General features: G+C 45.4%; 1 long non-coding RNA gene across 1 annotated transcript in view; it reads left to right on the top strand.

Moving 5' to 3' along the window:
* The window catches only part of LOC310697714, a 294,210-nt gene extending 277,949 nt beyond the window's left edge, over window positions 1-16,261 (top strand). The window contains exon 3 of the long non-coding RNA XR_014521151.1: window positions 15,413-16,261. This is a non-coding gene — a long non-coding RNA (uncharacterized lncRNA). The remainder of the gene's footprint in view (window positions 1-15,412) is intronic.
* Window positions 16,262-17,641: the final 1,380 nt, after the last annotated feature.

Raw genomic sequence — 17,641 nt, forward strand, 5'->3', positions numbered from 1 at the left:
AAAAATCTTGTTACCGTTATCCTTTTCTTTGACAGCAGATGTCTTGATCTATATATATATTTAGCCAAGTTTTGATCTTTGAAGGAGGCAATCACTCGCAGAGAATATCCATTGTAGAATATGAAATCTACTGAGGTAATGTCATTTAATTTTATTTTCCCTGGCAGCATATCATCTAAAATATTCACAAAATGCACCGAGCGTTCTTCCTGTGTAAGGAAGCCCTTTGGCTTCGGGTAGTTAAGAAAAGCTAACCATCACGGGGAGCAAAACCCTCCGGACATCAAGATAACAAGGTAACAAGGTAGCAAAGGAGCTCTTTTTTTTAGAAGCAACAAGCTAAAAGGACTATTAAACTACTTAAAAACTCTGGAGGAGTTAAAATATATTATAAAGGGAGTTTCAAAGGTTGGCTCGGTGTCGAGCCTGTTTAAAAAGCAGATTTAGGACTTGCCTCAGATAACCTCCAGAACTCTGCAGCTAGTTCGGCGGCCATCTTACTTATTCGCTCTTCGTCTTTAAGTGCTGACACGCAATCAATCAGAGGGTTAAAACGGTGTAGGAACAATCCAGTAGATTACTCCCTTCCTTAAAGTGACATGGTTCCACCCTTGTTTGCTTTGATCTCGGAAAGGGAACGGGGACTGTCTCCTCAGAATCTCTAAGACGTTTCCCATATCCCATAATTCAGATATCGAGTAGAGGGGGGATAGTATTTTAACGTCAACTCAGGTGATAAATATTTCCTTCAAGCCTGCCAGCACTTGCAGTGGGGGTATATTTCACTGCCTGTTCATATGAAAGTCGGCGTCTTCACCTTCACCCTCACAGTCCGGCAGTTTAGTTCTACAAGGAGACTACCGGTAAGCAACACAGACCATTCCTTTGAAGTCCTACTCCCACCAGGACTAAGACTAATATAAAAATTCTCCTTCGGAGCTTATCGCAGGGCCACCGCGGGTCGGTCTCAGATAAAAGGGAAACTCCCAAAGGCCTCACCAGTAGTGTTGGTTTGACTTTCTTCCTCTGTTCGGCCAGCGCTCTGTTCGGAGGTAGATAGTGGCTTCCTTCAACCCACTGCTCTGCTCCGCCGTACTCCAGTAAAACAATAAACCAATAAACCAATAAAACAATAAACTAAAAGCAAAGGGAAGCGAGGAGGTGATAAAACAGCTAATAAGACGTTAAAACTGAGAGTTTAAAACTAGGAAGTGGCTAAAAACTACTTTAAAAACTACTTAAAAGCTTAACTAAAAGCAGAGGAGTCTGACTAGGCTGCTGTGTCCGTCGCCATCTTGGCTCCTCCTCCAGTGGCTTTCCTATCTTTGCTTCCTTAATTGCTCTTTGAATTTCGTACGATGTAATAGGGGCATTCAACGGTTCTTTTTGTTCTTTAGTAAGTTTCGGAAGAAAGTTCTGTTCTAAATGTTCTTTAACTTCTTCTGTTGTTTCATTTCCTTCCTTATAGATTTCCCTAAAGAATTCGAGAAATCGTTTCTCTATTTCTTTAGGGTTTGTTGGATTGAAAATGAACGACAGACGAGTAGATAGGTGTCATATGGGAGGCGTCTCTCGAGCAAGCCTTGGAGACTCCCTTTTATTGAATATTACTGCGTTTGCCACGTGTGCTTGTTGCTGATTGGTTAACATAAGTTCAAAACAAGGGTTGCGTACAAGACATTAATTATTGCATATAAGACATTAGTCATAGACAGGTTAAAGGTTGGGAAAAGGAACGCGGAGTTTACACAGGCATGGGTTCGGACTGCCCGTACCAGAGTGGTACGAAAAAGGAATGTACAAGGAGGGGTAAGTACAGATTGATATGGTGTGAACTCAAGGTGAACAGAACGTACCAGGGTGATGATGGAATGTCTTAGCATCAGTACGGTTTGTGCAGCGTGAGCAAAACAAAGCTTAGAAGCAAGACTTCCCAGAATGCAAGAGAAAAGAAGCAATACTTTCCCATAATGCGACAGTTATGTGCAGAGAGAGAACTTCCCTTTAAGGGTTGTTTATTATTTTGCCTTTGCACTTAACTCTATTTATAAGCCTTTCTGCCTCTCTCTTTTTTAATTGCCATGCTAATAACCAGGCTCAGGTTCTGTTTCAGGCTGTGTCTCTGTTTCAGGCTCCGGCACTGTATCAAACACTGTTGCAGACTCAGGCTGTGGCACTATGGCTGTAGCTGTGGCTCTGGTTCTGTTTCAGGCTCTGGCACTGTATCAAGCACTGTTTCAGGCTCTGGCTCTCTTTCAGGCTCTGGTTCTGAATTAGGGTTTTTTTCTGGCTCTGGCTGTGTCTCTGGCTCTGGCTCCAGCTCCAGCTCCAGCACTGTATCAAGTACTGTTGCAGACTCAGGCTGTGGTTCTAGGCTGTGGCTGCAGCTATGTTTTGTGCTCCGGCCCTGTATCAAGCCCTATTTCTGGCTCTGGCTCTGGCTCTGCCTCATGGTCTCACTCTGACTCTGATTCAGGGTCTCGCTCTGGCTCTGGCACTCTATCAAGGACTGTTTCAGACTTAGGCTGTGGCTGTGGCTCTGGCTCTGTTTCCATTCTTACAATGGAATGTACACAAAACAATAATCCTTTCTATATAAATTTTCCAATACATTCCGAAAACATAATAAATCCTTAATTGTTGTCCACCTCCTTTTAGTTCCTTTATCACTCAAATGCTAGCACGGAGTCAAAACTATTATTGTATTTTTGAACATATCTTGTATAACCATCCCATTTTTCTACAAATTTTTGCTTTGAGATTCCTCTGAGTTTGCTAGTCAATTGAGCCGTCTCCACCAATTCCTGTAATTTGATTTGCCAATCTGTTATTTTTGGAGCCTCGTGATCTTTCCATCCCTTGGCCACAAGTATACGAGCTGCTGCGGTTGCATACAAATCTTAGATTTGTTAGGATCTCTTTATCTAAAATACTTCACAGAAAATGCCTCCGTTTTTTTCATAAAAGTTATCCCCATCATCTTTTTTAATTCATCGTATATTCCCCCCCCCCAAAAAAAATCTTGATCTTTTCACACGTCCACCACATGTGGCTCATGTCACCGTTATTTCCTCCACATCTCCAACAAGCATTCGCCAAATTTTTATACATTCTTGATCATCTGGAAGGAGTGAGGTACCACCTATGAGCCATTTTCATCATGTTCTCTCTTATATTATAGCTGGCTGTAAATTTCAAATTTACATTCCATCACTTTCCCCCATCTTTTAGCATAATTGGACGGCCCACATCTTGGACCCACTTTATCATTGAAGCCTTAACCTCCTCATCCATTACTTCGCAGTCTAAAAGAAGTCTATACATTTTTGCGATTATTTTGGTTTTACTATTCAGTAGTTCTCTTTCAAATCTTGAAGGCTCCTTTTCAAAACCTATCTGCTTATCCTGTCTGAACACTTCATTCACCTGGAAGTAATCTAGCCAACTAGAAAAGTGATCTTTTATTTTCTCATAACTTATCAATATTAGCTGACCCTCCTCCCCCCCCTTAATATTGTGTTATACGTTATCCAGTTCTCTTTGATGTTGTTGCTTATTTTTACAGCGATTGCTTCTAGTGGAGAGTTCCATCTTGGGGTTTTCTGTTCCAAATATCTTTTGTATTTTCCCCATACCTTATATATAGCATTTCTTATTATATGATTTGAAAAACTCCTATGCGTCTTTATTTTCCCATAATTAAGATAGCCATGCCACCCAAAACGGGTGTCATGACCTTCTAGATCTAAAATATCCCAATTTTTAAATAAATACCAATCTTTCAACCAGGGAAGACATGAGGCTTCGTAATATAGCTTCAAATCTGGTAACCCGTAGCCACCTCTTTCTACAGTATCTATTAATATCTTATGCTTTACTCTTGGTCTTTTACCCTTCCACAAAAATTTAGAAATTTCTTTTTGCCACTTGTTGATACTGCTGGTCTTTCCTGTAATTGGAATCGTTTGGAATAGAAAGAGTAGCTTTGGTAAAACTATCATTTTAATTACCGAAGTACGGCCCAGGAATGATAAATTTAACCTTGTCCATGTCTCCAACTGTCTTTTGATATCTTTCCAACAATTGGTATAATTATCTTCATATAAGTTAATATTCTTTGGTGTTATCCATAATCCTAAATACTTGATTTTGGGGTAGATTTTAATGTTTATTATTTGTTCTAATTCTGCTTTTTCATCTGGCGACATATTTTTAACTAATAGTTTTGTCTTTTTTAAATTCATTTTGAACCCCGCAACTTTACCGTAGCCATATATCATATTTCCAACACCTTTCTTAAACTCTGTTTTGGTTGCTCCGTAGTTATAATTAAATTGTCAGCACATGCCCTCATTTTGTAACTTCTATTTCCCAGCATAATCCTTTTTATTTCTTTTTCTTCCCTAATTTGTTTACATAAAACTTCCAATGTTAATATGAAAATTAAGGGGGATAGTGGGCAACCTTGTCTGACCCCTTTACTGATTTCACACTCCTGTGATAAATTTCCATTGATTATAATTTTAGCTTTTTGTTTTGATTATATGGCTTCAATCCCTTTTATATACTGTATACCAAAATCCATATGGTGTAATAGACCTTTCATAAATTTCCAGGATACCCTGTCAAAAGCTTTTTCTGCATCTATAGCCATTAAGACTGCCTTCTTTTCTATTATTAAGTCTAAATACGCTAATAAGTTTATAATGTTTCTAGTGTTGCTATAAATGTGCCTCCCGGGCAAAAAGCCAGCTTGGTCATTGTGTATCATCATCTGGAAGCCTTTTTTTGACCTTTCGGCTAAAATATTTGCATAGAATTTATAATCGTTATTTAGAAGTGCAATAGGCTTATAGTTGTTAATAAGTAGATTGTCCGTTCCCTGTTTTGGAATTAATGCAATAAGGCTGTCTTTCCAAGAATCCGGCATGGTTCCGTCTTTTAAGATGTTGTTCATGATACTTCTTAATGGGTCAGACAGTAAGTCCTCCATTATTTTATAATATATTGCCGGTAGGCCGTCTGGCCCTGGTGGCTTTCCTATCTTTGCTTCCTTAATTGCTCTTTGCATTTCGTACGATGTAATAGGGGCATTCAACAGTTCTTTTTGTTCTTTAATAAGTTTCGGAAGACAGTTCTGTTCTAAATGTTCTTTAACTTCTTCTGTTGTTTCATTTCCTTCCTTATAGATTTCTCTAAAGAATTCGAGAAATCGTTCCTCTATTTCTTTAGGGTTGTTTATTATTTTGCCTTTGCACTTAACTCTATTTATAAGCCTTTCTGCCTCTTTCTTCTTTAATTGCCATGCTAATAACCAGGCTCAGGTTCTGTTTCAGGCTGTGTCTCTGTTTCAGGCTCCGGCGTTGTATCAAACACTGTTGCAGACTCAGGCTGTGGCACTATGGCTGTAGCTGTGGCTCTGGTTCTGTTTCAGGCTCTGGCACTGTATCAAGCACTGTTTCAGGCTCAGGCTTCTGCTCTTTATTAGGCTTTGTCTCAGTCTTTGGCTCTAGCACTTATTCTAGCTCTATTTCAGGCTCGGCCTGTGTCTCAGCCTTTGTCTCTGTTTCACGCTGTTTCTCTGTTTCAGTCTTCGACGCTGTTTCAAGCCCTGTATCTGCCTCTGCCTCTGTTTCAGGCTCTGGCACTCTATCTAAGAGAGTTTGTGTACTGGTCCAGTAAACGCTTCCGCTGCGCCACCAGCAACAGCTCTCTTTGCAGAGCATTAATTAAGTCCAGTGCAGAGTTTCTTGTTGCAGTACAAGCTTCAAAGTCTCAGCAGCAAAGAAATAACAACACAGGGAAGCCTGTCTTTCCAAAGACAGGTTTATTGCAGAAAGATAACAGAAACACCTCCGGAGCTTTCGGACATTTTTGCTTCACGCCCCCCACACAGAAAACAAACACTCTTTATATACTGAGCAACTTAACAACTTAACGAGCTTGACTACTTAAAGTTACATGACATTGCTAACTTGCCAGCGTCTTAGGTTTCACACCCTAACACTATCAAGTACTGTTTCTGGCTCTGGCTCTCTTTCAGGCTCTGGTTCTGAATTAGGGTTTTGTTCTGGCTCTGGCTGTGTCTCTGGATCTGGCTGTGTCTCTGCTTCAGGCTCCTATGCTGTATCAAGCACTGTATCAGGCTCTGCCTCTCCCTCTGCCCCTGGCTACGTTTAAGTGTCAGGCTCAGTTTCAGACAGTGACTCTGTTTCAGGATCCAGCACTCTATCAAGCACTATTTCAGACTCAGGCTGTGGATCTCGGCTGTGGCTGTGGATCTCGGCTGTGGCTCTAGGCTCCGTCTGTGGCTCCGTCTGTGGCTCTGGCTCTCTTTCAGGGTCTGGTTCTGAATGAAGATCTGGTTCTGACTCTGATTCAGGGTCTCATGATGGCTCTTCCTCTGCCTCTGACCCAGCTATGTTTCAGGGTCTGGCTCTCTTTCAGGCTCTGGTTCTGAATTAGGGTTTTGTTCTGGCTCTGGCTGTGTCTCTGGCTCTGGCTCCAGCTCCAGCTCCGGCACTGTATCAAGTACTGCTGCAGACTCAGGCTGTGGCTCTAGGCTGTGGCTGCAGCTATGTTTTGCGCTCCGGCCCTGTATCAAGCCCCATTTCTGGCTCTGGCTCTGGCTCTGGCTCTGGCTCTGGCTCTGGCTCTGGCTCTGGCTCTGGCTCTGGCTCTGGCTCTGGCTCTGGCTCTGGCTCTGGCTCTGGCTCTGGCTCTGGCTCTGGCTCTGGCTTTCTTTCAACTCTGGCTCTGAATGCGCTCTGGCTCTGGCTCTGATTCATGGTCTCACTCTGACTCTGATTCAAGGTCTCGCTCCGGCTCTGGCACTCTATCAAGGACTGTTTCAGACTCAGGCTGTGGCTGTGGCTCTGCCTCTGTTTCAGGCTCAGGCTCTGTTTGAGGCTGTGTCTCTGTTTCAGGCTCCGGCACTGTATCAAGTACTGTTGCAGACTCAGGCTGTGGCTCGTGGCTGTGGCAGTTGCTCTGGTTCGGGCTGTGGCTCTTTTTCAGGCTCTGGTTCTGAATGAGGGCTTGGTTATGGCACTGATTCAGAGTCTCGCTCTGTCTCTGGCTGTGTCTCTGTTGCACCTCAAGCGGTGGTTTGTTGTTGTTATTTTCTTTCTGGGGTGGGACAAATGTTTAGTTGGGGCGGGGATTATTTTAAGTTTAGCATAATTGTTTCTTGCTTTGTTTTTCTTTTACTATTTTTTTAGGTTTTTAGGAATGGCATCAAGAGAGTTCTGAGGTATTTGCAGGAAACCAAAGACTTTTGTCTTAGGTTGCCGGCACAAGGAGAAGTCAAACTGACTTGTCTTGTGGACTCGGATTGGGCTAATCTTGAGGATCGCAAGTCTGTGTCTGGCCTAGTGGTGAAGTTTGGGAACTCAGTACTTGGATGGAGGTCTAAGAAGCAAAGTCTTATAGCGCTCTCATCCACTGAGGCTGAGTTTAGTGCTCTTTCAGAGGTGTGCAGAGAAGTTCTATGCTTGCTTAGTGCAGGAAGTCTGCGAAGTGGATTGTCTGCCGATACGTGTTTTCGAGGACAATCAACCATGCCTGCGTTTGGCAGAGTCAGGTCAGTTCAAGGCTAGAACTAAACACCTAGACATTCGCTTTCGGAATGTGTGTCAGAGCGTTCAGGAGGGATTAGTTGCGCTGAAGTATTGTCCCTCTGCCAAGAACCTAGCTGATGGGTTCACGAAGCCACTCACCTTCCAAAGACATGGGGAGTTTTGCGAAGGTCTGGGTTTGGGACGACCAAGGGTCGATTCTCCCCTCAGGCGCGAGGCAAGAGGGGGTGTTGGGTGTAATGAAGGGTTAACCTTCTGTGCCTCAAGCCTGAGAGGAGGCGCTTACAAGGGAAGTAAGCCAGGACGTGGCGAAAGCAGCTTGGAATGCTGTGAGCTGAGTGGGAACCGAAAGCAGTTCAGCCGCTGCACTGAGAGAGAAGGACGCAGAGAAAATGCAGCTTGAATCTGATGGTCTTTATGAATTGTAAACACACTATATTTGAGCAAATAAAGGGATAGTAGGACAGAAGAAACGTGTGGGACTTGTTTACTGCTCTCTCGACACCCCCCGCTGTGTACTTCTGCTAATTGCTTTACAATCTACAGAAGCTCCCAGGGGAAGCGTGGCTGGGCTCCGAACAATAAAGCAATAAATCTATCGAACATGGCTCTCTATCAAGGGCTGTTTCAGACTCAGGCTGTGGCTGTGGCTGTTGCTCTGGTTCTGGCTCTGGCTCTTTCTCAGGCTCTGGTTCTGAATGAGGGCTTGGTTCTGACACTGATTCAGGGTCTTGCTCTGGCTCTGGCACTATATCAAGGACTGTTTCAGACTTAGGCTGTGGCTGTGGCTGTGGCTCTGTTTCCATTCTTACAATGGAATGTACACAAAACAATAATCCTTTCTATATAAATTTTCCAATACATTCTGAAAACATAATAAATCCTTAATTGTTGTCCACCTCCTTTTAATTCCTTTATCACTCGAATGCTAGCACGGAATCAAAACTATTATTGTATTTTTGAACATATCTTGTAGAACCATCCCATTTTTCTGCAAATTTTTGCTTTGAGATTCCTCTGAGTTTGCTAGTCAATTGAGCCGTCTCCACCAATTCCTGTAATTTGATTTGCCAATCTGTTATTTTTGGAGCCTCGTGATCTTTCCATCCCTTGGCCACAAGTATACGAGCTGCTGCGGTTGCATACAAGAATACCTCTCTTAGATTCTTTGGAATCTCTTTATCTAAAATACTTCATAGAAATGCCTCCGGTTTTTTCGTAAAAGTTATCCCCATCATCTTTTTTAATTCATCGTATATCCCCCCCCCAAAAAATATTAATCTTTTCACACGTCCACCACATGTGGCTCATGTCACCGTTATTTCCTCCACATCTCCAACTAGCATTCGCCATTTTTTTATACATTCTTGATCATCTGGAAGGAGTGAGGTACCACGTATGAGCCATTTTCATCATGTTCTCTCTTATATTATAGCTGGCTGTAAATTTCAAATTTACATTCCATCAGTTTTCCCCATCTTTTAGCATAATTGGACGGCCCACATCTTGGGCCCACTTTATCATTGAAGCCTTAACCTCCTCATCCATTACTTTGTAGTCTAAAAGAAGTCTATACATTTTTGCGATTATTTTGGTTTTACTATTCAATAGTTCTCTTTCAAATCTTGAAGGCTCCTTTTCAAAACCTATCTGCTTATCCTGTCTGAACACTTCATTCACCTGGAAGTAATCTAGCCAACTAGAAAAGTGATCTTTTATTTTCTCATAACTTATCAATATTAGTTCACCCTCCTCCCTGTTACGATATTGAAGCAATGCAGCCGCGAGCTGCTGGTAGCTTGAAAACAAAACATAATGGGAATGTTGGGACTGTTCCGTGGGAAACAGAGGGACAGTCAATTCATAGTGCAGAGGGCACCGGAATTAGCTCAGAGTGTAATATGAGCTGGACAGGAAGTGTTTGTTCTCTCTCGACTGCAGGAGTATGAAGAGCGCAGTCATGTTTTCTGTAATGCTGCAAAGACAGAAATAAAGGCATGTAAATACGTTTCTGTGTATCTCTTTCCCCTGTCCGGGGGGGGGCAGAAGAGGGGGGGGTGTTCTTCTCACGCTGAGAAGGATCACCTATCGCGACCTCTGCCTGGATCTTGCCGGGAAAGCAGACAGGGAGGTCAACAGGAGACCAAGCCGGGTGCCTGGGAGAGTTGCCAGTTTCTCCTGATAAAGGCTTGATTCCTCACACTCCCCCCCCCCTTAATATTGTGTTATACGTTATCCAGTTCTCTTTGATGTTGTTGCTTTTTTTAACAGCGATTGCTTCTAGTGGAGAGTTGCATCTTGGGGTTTTCTGTTCCAAATATCTTTCGTATTTTCCCCATACCTTATATATAGCATTTCTTATTATATGATTTGAAAAACTCCTATGCGTCTTTATTTTCCCATAATTAAGATACCTTCTAGATCTAAAATATCCCAATTTTTTAATAAATACCAATCTTTCAACCAGAGAAGACATGAGGCTTCGTAATATAGCTTCAAATCCAGTAACCCGTAGCCACCTCTTTCTACAGTATCTATTAATATCTTATGCTTTACTCTTGGTCTTTTACCCTTCCACAAAAATTTAGAAATTTCTTTTTGCCACTTGTTGATACTGCTGGTCTTTCCTGTAATTGGAATTGTTTGGAATAGAAAGAGTAGCTTCGGTAAAACTATCATTTTAATTACCGAAATACGGCCCAGGAATGATAAATTTAACCTTTTCCATGTCTCCAGCTGTCTTTTGATATCTTTCCAACAATTGGGATACTGCCAGGGAGACAAAGTCCATCATGGCCCCAAGCCGTCTGCCGGACGATCCATCGATCTCCCGTAAGCACGCAGTATCAGCAATTAGCGACATGAGTTTCTAGAAAATATCTTGCCACATTCTAGAGCTCATGCACACTCTATCAGCAGATAATGCACAGCAAAAGTCGCACTCAGGAGAGCATTATTTACAAGTTTTATTCAGCGTTGATCAGAACAAAGAAAGACATGACTGCCTGCGTCAGTGTCTCCAGACACAGAGAGTGAGAAAACGAAAGCAAAAGACACAACAGAAACATCCTGCGAAAACAGGAAATACGCAGGCTGTGACACAAACATCCTGCTCCCTTTTAAGGTGGAACGGAAATATCCTAACATCCTCCCCCTTTCCTTGTAACCTGTAGTACCTGTGGTTCAACCCAATTGCAACCTTTGTACGTAAACCTTAAGTTGTTCTCTGTTAACAACCTTAGACAACAGATCAGCAGGAATTTCATTTCCTGGCATGTAGGACACCTGAATGAGTCCTTTCTGAATACACTCTCTTGCACGATGTAGCTTAATCTGCAAGTACTTGGTTCTTTGCTTGCAACTCTCTGAGTTCAGCAAAGCCAAACATGATCTATTGTCTTGATACACTTGTACAGGACATTTCACAGAAACTCTGATGTCCTTAAACAGTTGCATCAACCATTCACAATCCATGAGTGAAAATGACAGAGCATTGAGTTCTGCTTCACAGGAACTTAGGCTTACTGTCGTCTGCTTCCTGCACAACCAGTCAAACAGGCAGTGGTTGTACATGTAGCATACTCCAGAAGTGCTAGTACCATCCGTGGTGTCACTTCCAAAACTTGCATCTGCAAAGATTTCAAGACCTCCAGTCTTCTGACTGGTGAACCTCAGCCTGTAGTGCAAAGTCCCTTTCAAATAGCGGGCTATGCGCTTCAGAGCTTTCCAATCCTGAACAGTAGGATTGTTAGCATGTCTGCTAAGCAGGTTAGTGCTTACAGCTATGTCGGGTCTTGAACATCTAGCAATGAAATTCAACTTGCCTAGAATGCATCTGTACAGCGTAGTGTCAGAAAACACTTCAGCAGTACTGTCTACCTGGTAACCTGTCACCATCGGTGTGTCTGCTGGGTTTGCATCAACCAAATTCAACCTGGTTAATACATCAGCAATTTTCTGTGTTTGGTGTACCAGAAAATTACCTGCTTGGTCCCTCTCCACCTGCAGAGAAAGATAGTTGGATACCTCACCAAGATCCTTCATGCCAAAGTGCTCCTTCAGCTGAGCTAGTGTGCTTTGATAAAAAGCCTGATTCTTCCAAAACATCAGAAGATCATCAACAAAACATAAACAATACAGTTTGTTTTGCCCCTCCTCCTTGACAAACACACATGGATCAGCTTTGCCCTGGTGAAAACCTAGAGAAAGCAATGTCTCAGTGAGCTTTGTGTTCCAACACCTGGCACTCTGCTTCAGACCTGTCAGGGAACTGCCATCGGAGCCAAGAGTGGAGGTAAGGCTCCCCGACCATGCAGGAGAAGGGACCAGTAGAGGGAGAGAGAACACTCCCTTTGGGGAAGGTTATCAGCGTGACACCGGGGAGGAAGGGGATCAGGGAAGGACTTAGCCTACTCTGTGCAGAAAGCTTCCGCGCAGGGAGGCTAGGCGGAGACTGGGCGTCAAGGAATTTTTATGTTGGAAGAAATTCAGGAAACGCCCACTGACGGATTCTGCCAGCGACTGATACAGCCATGGAGAAAGGGCTGTCCAGCCAGGGAAAGGTTTAGCCAGGCAACGTTGCCTAGAACTTCAGCATCCTTTACGCATGAGCAACCCCAATTCCCATTACAAGACCATATAAGGATTTCCGCAGTTTACAGACCATTCCCTTCTGTGTCTGCATCCCATCAGGTGGAAGCATAAACAGCTCCTCCCCTAAAATCCCGTACAAAAAAGCTGTATTAATGTCATGATGGGAAACATGCAGTTTCTCCTCTGCAGCTATCTTGAGCATCAGCCGAATGCTCTCATATTTGACTGTGGGTGAATAGGTCTCGTGGTAATCCTGTCCTGGTACCTGTGAAAAACCTCTGGCAACCAATCTGGCTTTGTGTCTGACAACCTTGCCATTCTGGTCTGTCTTGGCCTTGAAGACCCATTTGCTGCCAACCAGTCTCATTCCTGGGACTACCGGTACCAGTTCCCAAGTTTGGTTCCTATTCAAGGAATCAACTTCAGCCTTCATGGCATTAAGCCAAGGCTCAGCATCTTTAGAGGTTAACTCCTGAACCTCTTTGAAGCTTGAAGGTTCCCATACCTTCTCTGAGCTACTAAGAACAGCAGTTGCTGTCTTAGCAAACTCATCAGCAAATGTCTTTGGAGGTCTGCCCTTTGTGGTTCTTTCAGATCTGCGTACTAGACGCAAGTCTTCTGGACTCATCTCCTCTTTCTTAGGAGAAAAGTGACCAATGGCGAACAGTGGTTCTTCCAGTTCATTGTCAGACGCATCAGATGGTCTGACTGAGGCCTTTGCGCTCTTATGTCTGCTGTGTCATCACTGTCACTGACATCAGCAGCAGCGCCGCCCACTGAGCTGGAATCCGAACTCTGATCATCCTCAGCTTCCTCAGCTTCCTCAACATTATCTGCTTTCTTCACATCACCTTCATCCTCCTCTGGGTAACTCTGGAAAATTCCCACATTTCCCCCCTGTTATTGGTTTCAGAACTCACAGGGTTAAAGAGTTCTGGTGACGTCTCTTTCCTGAGGCGTGGTTAGAAACACATACGGGGAGTGGTTTGACGCCGAGTGTTTCTGTCTGGTTTCGCTTTTGCGGAGAGAGGACGCAAGATGTGTCAGTTCTCGCCAGGTTGATTTAAGAGCTGTTTTACTTCATGATTAAAGGCTAAGAAGATAAGAACGCCTGTGTGTCTGGATTTATTACCCACATGCTGCAATTGCTTCACCGCTGTGTTTATCTCTGCTACTGGCAAGAGGCAGAGGCAGGAAGGATTTTTGGATCAGCACGGACAGGCTGCAGAGCTGCGCAGGGAAGCGTGCTGGACTCCATGTTTGTTTTTCTTGGCACTCATGGCAACTTTAGCCTCTGCGTTGCCATAGGTTATGGGTCCTGTTTGCCAACGCTTTGAAGCATTGCAGGAACGTCCCACGTGTGGGGGAAAGCCAGCAGGAAAGTTGCTGGGGCCAGCCGGAGCTTTGCTGTCTTTGAAGCTGGAAGGAGCTCGCTGGGAAGAAGCGGTCTGCCTGAGCCGATCTGCCGGAGGCCGGAGGAAGCTGATGCTGTCGTGAGTACGCTTACCCCGGGGGAGAAGGAGATGGCTCAGTCCCAGGAACATGGCTTTGAGCTTAAGCTGCCATGTGCGAAGTTAACAATCCAAACGTGGCTGGAGTGGAGTTATTTAGCAGAGTTGTCCCTGGTTGGAGCCAAGCTCTGGGAATTGGTCAAGCCGATGTCTTCGTCAGCTGGGGCAGTTGCAAGCCAACGTGAAGCTGAGGAGCGTGTTCTGGCGTTTCTGGCTGAGAATGTAAGTGCTGATTTAAGGCCTGTAGTTCTGGATGCAAGGAAGCCTGAGGCCGCGTGGCTAGCTCTCCAGGAAGTGTGCAAAGCTGGGGGCGGAAGCAAGGGCCGGGAGATGGCTGCATCAGAACAGGAGAGGCAAGAGAGCACTGATCACTTTCGTGGAAGCCGGTGCACAGCTGGGAAAGGCTGTGGGACCCCTGAGGGGGGCGAAGGTGCTGTTGCTGCCAGTTTTGCAGAGTCTAAAAGCTGCGCAGGTGATGCAACGTGTCTGCGTGAGGAGCTTGGAGAGAGGCAAGCTGCTGGGGGCCCTTTACCCATCACTGGGGGTGCAGGAAAGCGTCCTGGGAGCCCTGGGAGCAGTGGGGGGGCGGTGAGCAGTAAAAGCACAGAAAAGCCTCTTGTTCCAAAGGCTGCCAAGAGTTGTTTGCGTCGTAAGTCGAAGCCTGGGAAACAGGACACAGCTAAAGGCTTCAAGGTCAGCCATCTGCTGCAGAGGGAGATACGTGCTGCAGAGCTGTCTGGGAACTCTGAGATAAGTCCAGTCTTCGGAGCAACGGGAGAAGTTGCGGTTTCGGACGCTGCCAAGGACAGGTGCAGCAAGACGTTTGTTGGCATGGCAACGCTACAGAGCAATGCCGGCAGGGACACAGCTGTGAAGTGGGTGTTGGATTCGGGTGCCAGTCATCACCTGATAACGCCATCTGCTGGGGAGCTGCGGAATTGCAGGGCTGTTTCAAGTGGAATGACTGTTACATTAGCTGATGGCACAAAAAAGAATGTTTCTAATGTTGGAAATGTTTATGTTTCTGTTTTGCAGGCGGAGCTGGAGTGCTTCATTGTACCAGGGATGAAGTGTTGCCTGTTATCAATACCTGCTCTTATGAAGCAGGGGTACAAAATTTGTTTTGAAAATAACACCTGTTCTATTTCCAGAGGGGGGAAGCTGCTTGTCAACGTGGAGGGCAAGGACAATCTCTTTGTTCTGGAGACACCTCTGGAGGGTGGTGGGAATGCAGGAAAAGCACGGGCGCAGTGTGCTAGTGTTCCCAGCCATGATTCATGTGTTCATATATGGCACAAGAGAATGTCTCATGCTTGTTTGGAAGATGTTAAGAAGCAACCCAGCTGCACTGAAGGATGCAAACTCCGAGAATGTGGGAGGTCCCTAGTGTGCAGGGCATGCAGCAAGGTTCAAAGGTGCAGGTTTCCCGGAGTAAAGAGGGTAGCCACAAAACCTTTTTAGTTGGTTCACACAGACCTTACAGGGCCAATGAAGTGTGAGAGTCTGGGTGGGGCCAGGTTTCTGCTAACGATGGCAGATGATTTTTCTCAGAATTTATGGTGTTTCTCTCTCAGGACGCAGAGAGAGGCGGCGCAACTGATCAAGGATTGGGTTGCGGAGGTGGAACTAAGGTTCTCCACCAAGGTGCAAGAGTTCAGGAGCGACCGTGGGTCACAGTTCACTGGGTCTGCTCTGAAGGAGTTCTTCAAGCAAAAGGGAATTCGTCACCAGGTGACGGGTGCAAAGTCTCCTCAAGAGAGAGGCGTGGCAGAGCACAGGAGTGAAGCACTGGCTGAAGCTGTCAGGGTTTTGCTGTGTGACTCTGGGCTGCCTCAGAGCTTTTGGAGTGAGGCTTGGAAATTTGCCAGCTTTGTTTTTAACAGGTCCTACAATCACGATGTAGGTGACACACCGTTTTTTCTGTTGCACAAGAGGAAGCCACAGGTGCATTTCTTCCGTTCGTTTGGTTCCAGGGCTTCAGTGCCGATACCAACAGCGCAACGGAAGGAGGGTGGTCCTAGGTACCAGGACATGATCTTCTGTGGGTATGATCCTGCAACAAATGGGTGGAAGTTTGCATACCCAGAGGGTGATCAGACCAAGCTGCTGGTCAGCAAGCATGCTGAGTTCTTTGAGCAGGGTGGTTGGTCGCAGCCTAGGTATGGTTCTGATTTTCTCTCAGAATGCTTGTCCGATTCTGAGGGGGAGGAAAGGGAGGAAGGAGAGTCAGAGGCGGAGCCTGTTGCTGAAGACCAGGTTGCTGATGATGGTCAAGCACAGGGGTGGGTTTCTCCACAAGTTAAAGAGAGAACCCAAAAGCGAGCCTTCATCTCCTGTTAGCCAAGTGCAGGAGGCCCGAAGACGCAGCAAGTCAGAGGGGGAGTCCTCTGTGCTGGGAGACACATTTGCTGACCCCAGTGGGTCAGGAGGAGCGCCCGAGGTTGTGCTCCGGCGGTCAACTCGGACCACAAAGGGGATTCCACCGGAGAGGTTTCAGGTCACCAGTGCGTGGGTTGGTTTCGCACACTGTGATTCTGGGAGTGTGGAAGGGATTCAACAATTGCCTGGGATAGATGCCAGTGGGAGGCAAAAGGCAATGGGAGGTGAGTTGAACTCAAAGAGGTCTGTAAACAGGGGTTCACAGTTTCCCTCAGGGTTCGAGATGAGAGGGGGTGTTATTGGTTTCAGAACTCACAGGGTTAAAGAGTTCTGGTGACGTCTCTTTCCTGAGGCGTGGTTAGAAACACATACGGGGAGTGGTTTGACGCCGAGTGTTTCTGTCTGGTTTCGCTTTTGCGGAGAGAGGACGCAAGATGTGTCAGTTCTCGCCAGGTTGATTTAAGAGCTGTTTTACTTCATGATTAAAGGCTAAGAAGATAAGAACGCCTGTGTGTCTGGATTTATTACCCACATGCTGCAATTGCTTCACCGCTGTGTTTATCTCTGCTACCGGCAAGAGGCAGAGGCAGGAAGGATTTTTGGATCAGCACGGACAGGCTGCAGAGCTGCGCAGGGAAGCGTGCTGGACTCCATGTTTGTTTTTCTTGGCACTCATGGCAACTTTAGCCTCTGCGTTGCCATACCCCCCACTTGGGATTGTACTCAACACTCTTTGTGAACTTAATGGACTTAGACTCAGTCATCCATACCCTGTATGCACCTTTTTCGTACCCCATGAACAAACCATGTGCCCCACGCTTCCCAAGCTTGTTGCTCTGTGGGGTGTGTACCCACATGTCAGAACCAGATATTCTCATGTGCTTGATGTTGGGTTTCTTACCAAACATCTTCTCATAGGGGGTACAACCAGTAGGTGATGACAATCTGCGATTAAAAGTGTAAACAAAATTCGACAGAGCCTCCCCCCAAAACTTATCAGGGAGATTGGCATCATGCAACTGTTACGATATAGAAGCAATGCGGCAGCGAGCTGCTGGCTTGAAAGGAAAACATAAATGGGAATGTTGGGGCTGTTCCGTGCGAAACAAAGGAACAGTCTATTCACAGTGCGAAGCACCGGAATTAGCTCAGAGTGTAATATGAGCTGTACAGGAAGTACAGGAGGAGTTTGTCTCTCTGCTGTTGGAGTTTGAAGAGAGCAGACGTGTTTTCTGTAACGCTGCAAAAGACAGAAATAAAGACATGTAAATACGTTTCTGTCTATCTCTTTCCCCTGCCTGGGGGGGGCAGGAAAGAGTGGTGTGTCCTTCTCACGTTGGGGAGGATCACCGATCGCGACCTTGCCTGGATCCTGCCGGGAAATGCAGACAGGGAGGTCAACCGGAGATTCAAGCCGGGTGCCTGGAGAGTGGCCAGTTTCTTCTGATAACAGCTTGAATCCCAACATCTGGTAGCAGAGGATGGTTTTGATCCATATAAACTGGAATAGAGGTTGATGGATCGTGCTTCATCCTCTGCACCAGGAGAAGGGAAAAACAGTAACGTGCAGCTGGGAGCTAC

Source organism: Podarcis liolepis (assembly GCF_965112155.1).
Source record: "Podarcis liolepis genome assembly, chromosome: W".
Lineage (NCBI taxonomy): Eukaryota > Metazoa > Chordata > Lepidosauria > Squamata > Lacertidae > Podarcis > Podarcis liolepis.